Source organism: Paralichthys olivaceus, chromosome 4 (genome assembly GCF_024713975.1).
Source record: "Paralichthys olivaceus isolate ysfri-2021 chromosome 4, ASM2471397v2, whole genome shotgun sequence".
NCBI classification, from domain to species: domain Eukaryota; kingdom Metazoa; phylum Chordata; class Actinopteri; order Pleuronectiformes; family Paralichthyidae; genus Paralichthys; species Paralichthys olivaceus.
This window is the reverse complement of record NC_091096.1, coordinates 15,318,599-15,329,692: the sequence shown is the minus strand read 5'-3', so window position 1 is coordinate 15,329,692 and position 11,094 is coordinate 15,318,599. Positions and strand designations below refer to the sequence as shown.

Sequence of the window (11,094 nt, the reverse complement as noted above, 5' to 3'; positions counted from 1 at the left end):
GGGTGTCCATGAGAGAGGCTGCTTTTCGCACCTATTGCCTGTTTTTTATATATAAACATATCCAAGATGGTTTTCTGACATTTTATTTTCTCAGAGAAAGTAACATTTTAGAGAAAAACAAGTACGTGAATATTGTGACTTTAAAAAAAAAATCCGAGCAGGGAGCCTGACGCGTCTATGCCAAAGACAGAAAGATGGATGGATGGTTTTCCTGCAGAGTAAAGCGCTCCTTCTCTTTTTGCACAAGAATGTGAAGATTATAACAGATTCACAAAAGCAAAACAAGTCTGTCAAATAGGTCACCACAACTTCTAGTCTTTCTCTCTAGATATTCTCCCTATTTATGTCTCTTTCTCTCTTGGTTGTGTGTTAGCGTGTGTGTCCAGTTTGGGAGGGGGCACGCGCCTGTGTGTGTGAGTCTTATAAGATTACCTCTTGTTAGGCAACTGGGAGCAAGGTCAATTCATAAGCGATGCGGTGTTCAGGCCTGCACTTTACGCACAGATCCAATCCCGAAACATTTTGGAGTGAAGTTTAAAGTGTTGTGTGTGTTTTTCCCTTTTTCTTTTTTATTACTGACCTCATTCTAGACTTAGTTTGGGAATTGCATGTAGCAAATCACCCCCCCCCCCCCCCTGTCTGGGAACCCGGTAAATGCGTTCCGTTTGTCAAAACGTGTTAGCGAAGCGCCTGCAGCAAATTCATTACCAGCCCGGCTGCGAGGCTCACTTCGTAACCTGGTCAGGATGGGGGGAAAGGGGGAGAGGGGGGTGTCAGAGGAGGGAGAGGTCCACGCCGCCAAACCCCGCGCGAACAATGCTGCCTCAGTTCGTGCGTGCAACAAAAGAACCGAGGGAACTTGTTTGAATTTCCGAGCACGTCCTCTCCTCACACAGAAGGATGGACTTTACACCCCCCCCCCCCCCCCCCCCCCCCCCCCCCCCCCCCCCCCCCCCCCCAATCATCATCATCATCACCCCCCACCCACACACCCCATTCTCATCCCACCCCACCACCACCAACAGAGGGAGAGAAGAAAAAAACTTGCACACTCTGAGAGCTCAACTGTGCCATGCACTTTTTCTATTTGGTGCTTGGGAAAGTTGTGTCCCTCCCTGCATCTCTCTCCCTCTCGCCGTCCCTCCCCGTCCCTCTCCATCTTCCCTCCGTCTATCATGTGCTCGGGATGTGCTCGTGGCTCTGCACAGAGCAGCTGTGGAGCACGCCTGATGATGCAGGCTATGTTCACACTGACTGTTAGCGGCAATTTTAAAGTGATGCCCCCCCACCAAATTAACACGGCTGGGATATTTGAGGGGGACGTACACGACCGCAGCCCGACAGACACGGACCCAACTCATCACCGCTGTTCTGCTTCTCCTGCTCGGGACCCTTTCTGATCGAGTGCAGTGATTTGACTCACCTTTGGGAAGTAAGTACAACTTTGTGTGCCTGCTTTGATGGGCTGCGTGTATTGTGGCTATCTTGTGCGTAAAAGGTCTCCTCGCGCAAAAGAGTTTAATATAAGCGTATCCCTTATAAATATATGGAGGTTGTGTGTGTGTTGTTTTAAGAGCTGATGTGGAATGATGGTTCGTGGAGAGATTCCACGTATTTATTGGGAAATGTGAAGTTTGTGAGTGAGGATGTTTCCTCACACACTTTGGCACCAGGGCGCAACGATAACACATTCTTGGCACCTTTTCGAAGCAACTGTAGGTACCGCAACTCACCGGTGGCTTCTTTCAAAAATGTCTCAAGATCTGATTACATATTTGTATCATTTTTAAAATCAATGATATTTCTGACACTTTATTGGGGACTTTGCTTTATATTCTGTCCTCTGGTATTGACTCCAACTGAGAGTTTTATTCGGCAGTATCTCGAATGCACTGGATACAATCTGGGATTCTCTGCTTTAGCATTAACACACACATAAACAGCTTCTGTAAAACTGTTGACTGAAGTAATAATAATTGTAATTATTATTTATATGAGGCACATTTCAACACTAGTGAGAACACTGTCTGTGTGTGAACTAGGTTCGGTATCATTCCGGCAGCGATGCGCGAGATGGTTTCAGAGAAAATAAGATTTTACAAATTTAAAAACTAAACAACCACAAGATTCTCAGAAAAACCCAGTTCATTTTTTAACTTCAGTAAACGACTTGAACAGTTGTGATGAAACAAAAAGTTAACCTCACACTGAAAGAACAACGTCACCAAAATCGTCACACAATGACTCGAAAACAAAGCATTCACTGAGGTGTTTATTTCTGTTATACGCACAAAATTACGCGTTACTGTAACAAGAATATAATTGCGCCTTTCTGACATATTTATGTTTTTTGGCTTCTCATTACTGTGTCATTAACCTTCGCGGAAATATATTGCTTATTATAATTTCAAGAGGATCAGCAGGTTGCATGGTTGTAGTACAATTAAAGCATGGCCTTTGTGTGAGGCCTATTCTGAAGCCTCTTTTAGCCTAATGAGGTTTGCTTTATATCGTGGATCTTAATGATATCAAGTTGGCCTCACACTTTACCATTCATCTGAGCCACCTCATGGAGAGGGAACAGATTGAATGGAAATTGACGATGCATTTAATAAAAATATATAAATGAACAATTTGTGCGTAAATTAGGGGATTTTGAGGATTTTCCGTGGCACATTTGGACATTTGGATAAATTCGTGCTGCTGGCTGGTGTCATGTGTTGCAGGTGGAGTGTGATATTTAGAGATGGGTAAGAATGCAGTGGTTGTGACTGTAAATATGTGAGAATAAAACTGATGTTTATAGTAACCTCTTATTGAGATGCACAGGCCTTGTGGCTCACACCGGATCATTAAGACATCTCTGCTTCGCCCCTCCCACCGCAGAGTAAACTTGAGAGCCAGATTTAAAACTGTGGCGAGTAAAGGGGGCGCCTGATGGAAGAAAAAGAGAAAATATGCCGATGATGCCATTGACAAATACTTTAACAGACAGATATTTATCACCACCTTATAATTCACTTTTCCTGTCATTTACTCACAGGCACACCCCCTCATGCACGAGCTCTCACTCACAGACAGACGCGCATGAATTAAGTCAATCACTGTCAGAGATTAACTTTACCTCTAATACACATGTGTTTTATGGTCTGGACTGAGAGTTGTCCTCACAGGCTCAACACAACCCGACTCGGTCTAACCTGCAGTCGCACGCTCCTGCGCATGATCCATCACATGTCCCCGCTGCCTGTTATTGTTGACTCACTTGCAAAGATCTTACATATTGTCCCAATTGTGCTCAGCTTATCGGGCTGACTTTACATTTTTGTGGGAAGGTGACATATAGCCTGTGTGCACGACTTGCAACCGCGAACTGGGCTTTATTTCGCACGGTGAGGGCGACATGGCCACATCCATATACCTGAACACCATTGTATGGTCTATACCCTTCGGATGCGACGATCACAAAACACACACACACACACACGAAGAAAACACAGCAGTCTGAATTTCGACGCAAAAAAATCGACAAGGTGCGCGCAGTGAACTCCTGCAGCGGTCCTACATGCGATGTGCGTGTGGCGGTGCTGTAGCGAATAGAAAACACAGCCTGCGGTGGATGAGACAGGGAAGATGCAGGCGCTCAGGCAGCCCCAGGATGCTCCCCTCACTCACTTGTTTCGTTTTTATTAAGAGCTGCTGTATGTCCGATCGCATCCTCCATTCAAAGCAGTTGAATCGCGCTCAGTCTGAATAAAAACCCTGCGTGTGAGAGAGAGGAGGACGCTCGTGGCGAGGCGGACTTCTTCCAGCGCGCGCTCAGTAATGGATGGAGATTGTGCGGATAGGAGGGTGCGATTTGCGATTCTTTTTTTCGTGACATCACCGCAGTTACATTGTCGTGGTCCGAGGCCTTTGACCTCACCGGGGTTGGTCCATATTTTGACCACCCCCAGCCCCCCCACCTTACCCAGTGGGGATGGCCCTTATCCCCCCTCTCCCCCACTCTTTTCAGACCGACCGACCACGCAGCCTGCAGAACGGACTCTCTCTTTTTTGGGCTCAGTCATCGGCTTTATCTTCCCTTAAAGTGCACGCTGGATGTAAACGGACAACTTGACACTCTTTGGTCAAAGAAAGAAAAAAAAAAAAAAGCTCCTGTCTTCATAATCCGAAACATTTGCGTCGTAATTCCCCGTGTTGTTATTGCACTTTCCACAGGAAACCGGATTTCCCCCCTTTCTCCGCCGTGTTTCTTCTCCGCCGGCCTCTCAGGATATCTATTGCTGCTGCCACAACGACTTAATAGAGGCGAAAGAGCCTTTTGTGGGATTGAAGCTATTTGCATTGCAAATTAGGGCCCCCGTGCAAGGATGACTGCACCTTACCCGCGATTTTCAAGGCCTACTTCAACTCAGTAATATTGGTTAATGTCAAGTGAATATGACACGAACACTGGGATTATATCATTTTTGCGAAGAATCGCAGCCTTTTTCTACCAGCGGGTGTATGACAGCTCAGGCTGTGCAATAGTGGCCCTCAATGGCAAAAAGGGGGATGTGAGGAATATAAAGCGCAGTGTGACTTGAACAGGGGACACTGATGACTTTTGCTTAATATACTTTGAGTTCTAAGGGATGGAGACCACGAAGAGGACGTGCACATGTGGATTATTGCTGTTGAAGATGTGGGAAGTGGGTTGTTATCTTTGGTTATCTAGCTGTATGAGTGTTCTGCTCGTCATAAAGCTAGATAACCGAAAGTAAAAACTACTTCCAGACTCGTCGAGGACTTGTGGCGGACTCATGACATGTTGACATTTATTATCCCATGGACCTGAGATGGAAAATGTTTTAAATCAACTGAGTTTATTCTGATTTATGCTATCATTTATTCCAGAATGAACATATACGTTTCTAAGTTACAGGAAGGGGCAGCTTTGTTTGTGCGCTCTCTATAATTTCATTTTATCTGGGAGAATAATGGAGTTTATTGTTAAAAACTGTTACGCGCACTCATCCCCATTTAAACATTTTGTATACTCTCTCTCTGTCTCTCTCTCGCACACACACACACACACACACACACACACACACACACACACGCGCGCGCGCACTGAGGTTGACTTCAGACCACATATTGCATTATTTATTTACCCAATGGTTTTAAACTTTATTGAATTTAATTGGACGTTGTAACTCTGATTTTCACGAGTGACACTTGTAAACCCACGTGTGCGGCTACACGCGTCTTGTTCCAGCATGTTCGAGTCCGGCCAGGCAACGGCGCTGGCCTCCCAAACAGTAATAATTAGGACATATACTGAACTGACAAAAAATGAGAGGGAAGGAGAGAGGGAGAGAGAGAGCAGGGGAGTGGGGTTAGGAGAGGGAGGGAGGTGGCAGAAGAGGGAGGGTGCGAGTGAGGGGATTGGGGAGATGTGTGTGTGTGTGTGTGGGGAGGAGGGGGGTGTGGGGGGTCGGGCCTGCTTAATTGATTCCGTTAACCGCAGTGCAGGAGATGTGAACGACTGGACGATCCCATTCCCACGCTCGGTGGGGCAAGTGGCAATGCCATGCCCGGGCCCAATATGACAGACAGCGCCGTGAGGGCCTGGAGGGGCTGGGGAGGAGGGAGGAAGGGGGGGACAGGGGGTGGGGGGGGGGCCGACAGGGGTCATGAAAAGACGTCAAGTGCACCAGACTCATCTGCATCCCCAAAGAAAGAGGCGACGTTTTCCCAGCCCCAGCCGACGCGGCGCTCCCTAAACTTGGAGTAGCAACGGCCCCTGAATGCGTAATGTCTCGCCAATTGTGCTGATGATGAGAACTCCGGGTCATTATCTTAAAACTATGCGAGTTTATGAATTTGAAAGGGAGGCGCTGCAGCTCTGTAATCCTGCATGCGGACCCCACTCGAGCGCGCGGACCCAGGCGTCGTTCACTCCTCGTGAGAATCAGAAATAACGCACATAATGACGCGTAAAGAGAAATCTGGGCCATTTATAAATAGGTGACATCACAGTGCATTGTTCAAGCTTGAACTTGACCATGAACTGAGACCAATTAGAGATTAAGTTGTGTGTTTTTATTATAGCATTAAATCTGTATAACTACTTTCAGAATATAAGCATACTTTATTTACATATTACACATACTTTCAGAAAATACATGTTTTCTGAAAAATATCTATAGCACCTATATAAGCCATATAGGTGAAAACACTGCAATAAGACGTTTAAAACTTTTAGCTGAGTTGCACTTGTTTAATCATCAGTTTAGTTTTGATGCTTACTGTGAATGTTGCCCACCATAGGCCATTTCCCCCTGAACACCACATGTGTAAAGTAGGCCTGATTGTTGAAATGACAATTTGAACAAAAAAAAAGTAATGTTGATTATCCTGCTTTAAAGTTTCCTGTCTTGCAGGTTATCCAATATCTGATTAAGTCATAGGTCAAGTTCAACACATGTTCAGAGGGAGGATTATTCAAATGCACTGTTAAACAGAGCCACAGTGGCTGGATCCAGCACTAACTCCTTTGCTGAAAAGGTCTCTTGCTGACTTTCTCACACCGTCAGTCAAAACTAGTGTCTCTTGTTCCCGGGCCCCTGCCAAAGACTACACACAATACCTGGTCGTTCGCCTGAGAGAAATTTTGAGAACACAATTTGGGCCAAGCAGCAGCGAAGAAAACAAGTTATTGTCCTGTTAAGTCGATTGAAATTGTCATCTGGGTTTATGAAAGGGAACACTGTTGTTCAAGTCTGGGGGCCACACTTAAGGTTAGTCCAGAGTATGAAAAAACGTAATGTCTGTAACTAAACTTATATCTCATTTCGTATCCAGTGTGCTTCCTATTTTGTGCTCATTTTATGAGCTCTTCATCAATCAAGAAACAGAGACTAAATTTACTCTTGTTTACTCAAATTTAAGGCAAACATTTTCAATTTCAGTATATTTCAGGCTAAAAGGCTAATGTCATCATGCTTTGACATCAAGACTTTATAATTCCCTATAGCCTTGTCAAATTAACAAAAAGGTCCAGCCTCTAGTCAGTGGGGTATGTAATGTACTGCTGAGATTCAGTGGCGAGAGCAGTATTACATGTCTCAAACAGCTGCAAATCACACATGCATGCGTCTCCCGCCTCGGCCGGGCTGCACGGAGGAGAAATGCAGTGTGGGTCGGCAGCAGTTTGCACGGCCTTTACTGCCTTTCTCTGGATGCCGTGTAAATCTCTGTAAAATGTGGTTCACATTAGTGCTTGTTATTAACACTGACAACCCCTGCTGCTACGAGTCCTTAGAATAATGAACCGTATTCTACATCTGTGGCCTCCATATCTATAAATTCCACATTTACCTGAAGGTGCAGCTCTATTCTTCACTGTGTCTCTATAAATGACGATGAGAAGTGATTTTCATGTAAAAACATGTTTTTCCTGCAATACTAGGAAGCAGTCATTTATTTCCCATTGCCATGTATGAATTTATATATAATCACAGGCGTGTGACCCTATGTGTATGGGTGGCGACAGTCCCCTGTCCCTCTCCTCAGTAAACGGGGACTACACGCTTGGCTGTGCCCTTCTTCTGTGCTAACACATACAGTGCGCTACAGACACTGATGTCACGTGATTTGTTGAGTAACAAAACCATGGCGACCATGGAGGGGGTATTCATATTCATTGGGCGGGCAATCAGCATATTCTATGTGAGCGTGCCTGTGCTTTTCATGTGCCTCCTCTGTGCCTCTCTCCAGTGTGAGTGGCAGCTTTATAATATTGTCAGCTCGGGGTAATTTCTGTACCAGACAAAGGATATGATTATTACCTCATACAGGTGTCATTTGTTAATATATGTATTGCATGGCTGTTTTTTCTTTTTTTTTTTCTCGTTGTGGCCCAGATTGTTTAGTGATGGTAAAGTGATGAGATACGTTGCTTCTTTTTGAAAACGCTGTCATATTCTGACCAACCATGAAACATCATTTTCGATATTAAGCAGCTCCAGTCAAGACTATTTCCCCCACGTTCTCTGAGCAGAAATGCAGGGATTATTTTCATGCTACTGCAGCTTGTGATGGGATGAGAGGCTCCACGCATGTATACATGTGTGTCTGTGTTTGCATGTGTGTATGTTTTCCCTGTGCATTTGACTCTCTAAATGACCCAGGCGTCTTGGATAGCTAGTGAGGCTACGACATCATGAAAGGGAACAATAGCTGTGTCTCAGTCAACAACGTCTGTCAGTCTGGCTTGGGCCATGTCTCTCTCTTTCTGTGTGTGTGTGTGTGTGTGTGTGTGTCTCCTGGACATGAACTTGAACTTGAGACAGGCAGCCAGACACCATCTGTGCACCAGGAGTAATGAATTCAGTGCATTCATGGCTGTGGAGCAGGCCTAGGCCACCGCCACCCATTGATGAGCAGATGACCCCTATAGTCTGAGTTAGCTCTTCATCACTAATAGAATTCAACAATACCAGCTGGTAGTAGGGCAGTTTATTTTTGCCTCAAGAGAAACAGGAGTGGGGATGTGCCAGTATGGAGCTTATATGAATGTGTGCTGTATACGAGCCTGCATGCGTCTGTATGCTTGTCGGTGTTTGAGCGTGTATTCATGAATCCCTGTTAATCTTTATCTTAGGATACAGCCTATATGCAAATGAACCGACATACAGCCCCTTCCTTCCCATATACCAGCCCTCTTCCTATTAAAGCACTGGGCTGCCATTATAAAGACACAGCCACACTGAATTTATTGCCTTGATAATTGAAAGGGCCAGTTCAGTATTTCCCCTGGTAAGAGGTAGTAAGTGAACGAAGCATAAACCTTAAACAAGCCAGGCACAATGTGAATTCCTGCAGGCCCTCCTCCTTCTTCGTCTCCTTCTCCTCCTCCTCCTCTTCCTCCTCCTCTTCCTCCAGCTCAAGCTTCTGTCACAATCACAGTCGCACACACACACACGCACGCATGCGCACACACAACAAGGCTTTCCTCTCTGGTTGGTGTCGCCACGGCAACGGTAGGTGAGATCACCGTGCGCATGGCAGCATCAGCCCCTGCCGATGCAGGACAGGTTCCTGGTGTGTGTGTGTGTGTGTGTGTGTGTGTGTACTCTATGCAAGAAACTAGAATGCCCCCTACCCTCTCACCATTGGCTAATATATATAATAGTTTCACAGTATCTTCAGGTAACCTCACATGCTTTGATTTATTGATTTAGTTTAATTTTCAGTATTTTTTCTACAAAGTGAAGTCATAACACCAATCCAGCTACCTAATGAGAGGTGAGTCTAAAAACTGTGCGTGTTCATCTTTGAGGCAGAACAAGGTCTTATACACATATACTGACACGCACTTACACTCAAAAGGTGTCGTTGGCCTCATTAATGGTGTCAAACCAATTAACAGGGGTCTGATCAATCCCCTCTCCGTAATAAACCAACCGGCCATAACTTGCCAATAATCCACTGAGGAATGTCATGGTTGGGCCCTTTTTAATGACATCTTGCATGGCCACTTGAGCGTCTTGTGGGGATCAGCGGGCATGCTGTGCTCTGCCACGCTGTACGACCCTTCCCTTCGGCTAACGGCATGGATATGCATGGCCGACATGTTTGCCAGGCACCCTTGTCACTTACATATCGTCAAAGATCTCTACCATATGTAGCATAATGAGGTTGTGTTTGAAAGTGGGGGCGTTGTGTTGCCTGTCTGGAGCAGGTCGGTTGTTATCTGGGATGATAGGGCTATTCTTGTGGAATTAAAATCCTCTCATCCGTTGTCATGGACACATGGAGTTTAAATGAAAGTTAGGAAAACTTAAAATGGATAAATTGTCACTGACTCAAGACAAATATTAAGAGGTTCTGTAAATATTAATACAATTGTGAGCTTGTAGTTATCTTTCTAGTGTCTGTGAAGTATACATGTAAAACCATAGAGAAGTAAAAATTAGTTTTTTCAAAAATTGATAATGCCAACGAGGTTTTTGCCCAAACCCGCCTTATTGATTGAAAATCTCCATCAGTGTGTTTGAAAGCCTGCCATAACATTTCCCTTCATTTCAAGATATCTAATATTTCAGTCTCTAAAATGTATTAAACACAGACCCTGGTCACTGTTTGAAAAAAAAGCTCATTACATGGACGAAAAAGATAAAAACTGAAAAAGAAAAGTCACATTGAATTAAACTGAATTTTTTACATGAAAGATATATATATATATATATATATATATTTGTACTAGTCTGTAAACATTAGTAAGATAATGTATTATTTATCCTGTGTGAATTTCATTATCATCACAACATGTAGCGCAAGAAATTCAGAGAGTTTAAATCATGTTCCTAAAACCATAGAATTTAAGATTTTGTTTGTTGCTTGATTTTACAATTGTCATTGTCATTTAATGATACCCATTTATTTTGAAACATAATTTTACTGCAGAATTGGCAGGACATTTGGAAGAATACAACATTATTATACACTTTGTACTTACATTGTGACCGATGATGATGCTGAAAGCTGCTACAATATACTTCATGGTTAGGTATCACTGCTGTGGCAGCAGCAGTGCACAATAAGGCTGTGTACATAAATGCTATTCTTGCACTACAGGTCTAAAGCTGGCTGTCAGCCTGGCTCCTAAGATATCTGTGCTCTGCTGGCTTTTGATTATGCAAATAATATGCACTATAAATAAATTAGTATAATTGCATCTGAAATATGCTTTGAATCTTCCTCAAAGATGAAAGGGTGTAAATAATATATTTCGTGTCTGCATTATTCAGTCACTATTAATTACAAACATCGTGGCACTCATTCAAAATGCTTTATGCTATACTCCGTATTTAAAAAGGTTCTAGATGTTATTTCCTATATATAATACACTGTATGTATGTCTACCTTATTTTTCATGCTACTCATAAACACTGTATTATGGAGGGGTTCATAAAAGTGGAGGGTCCTCAGAAAACATTAAATAAGCATAAATACTGTAGACGTTCCGCCACCACAATTAAAATACGGCCATCTCTCCACTCTTTGTAAGGCACCATATTGAGGCCTGGATGCAATTTGAATACG

General features: G+C 44.0%; 1 long non-coding RNA gene across 1 annotated transcript in view; it reads left to right on the top strand.

The window, feature by feature from the left end:
• Positions 1 to 1,010: 1,010 nt before the first annotated feature.
• The window catches only part of LOC109633710 (uncharacterized), a 35,888-nt gene continuing 25,804 nt past the window's right edge, over positions 1,011 to 11,094 (top strand). Inside the window, exon 1 of the long non-coding RNA XR_002203010.2 lies at positions 1,011 to 1,432. This is a non-coding gene — a long non-coding RNA (uncharacterized lncRNA). The remainder of the gene's footprint in view (positions 1,433 to 11,094) is intronic.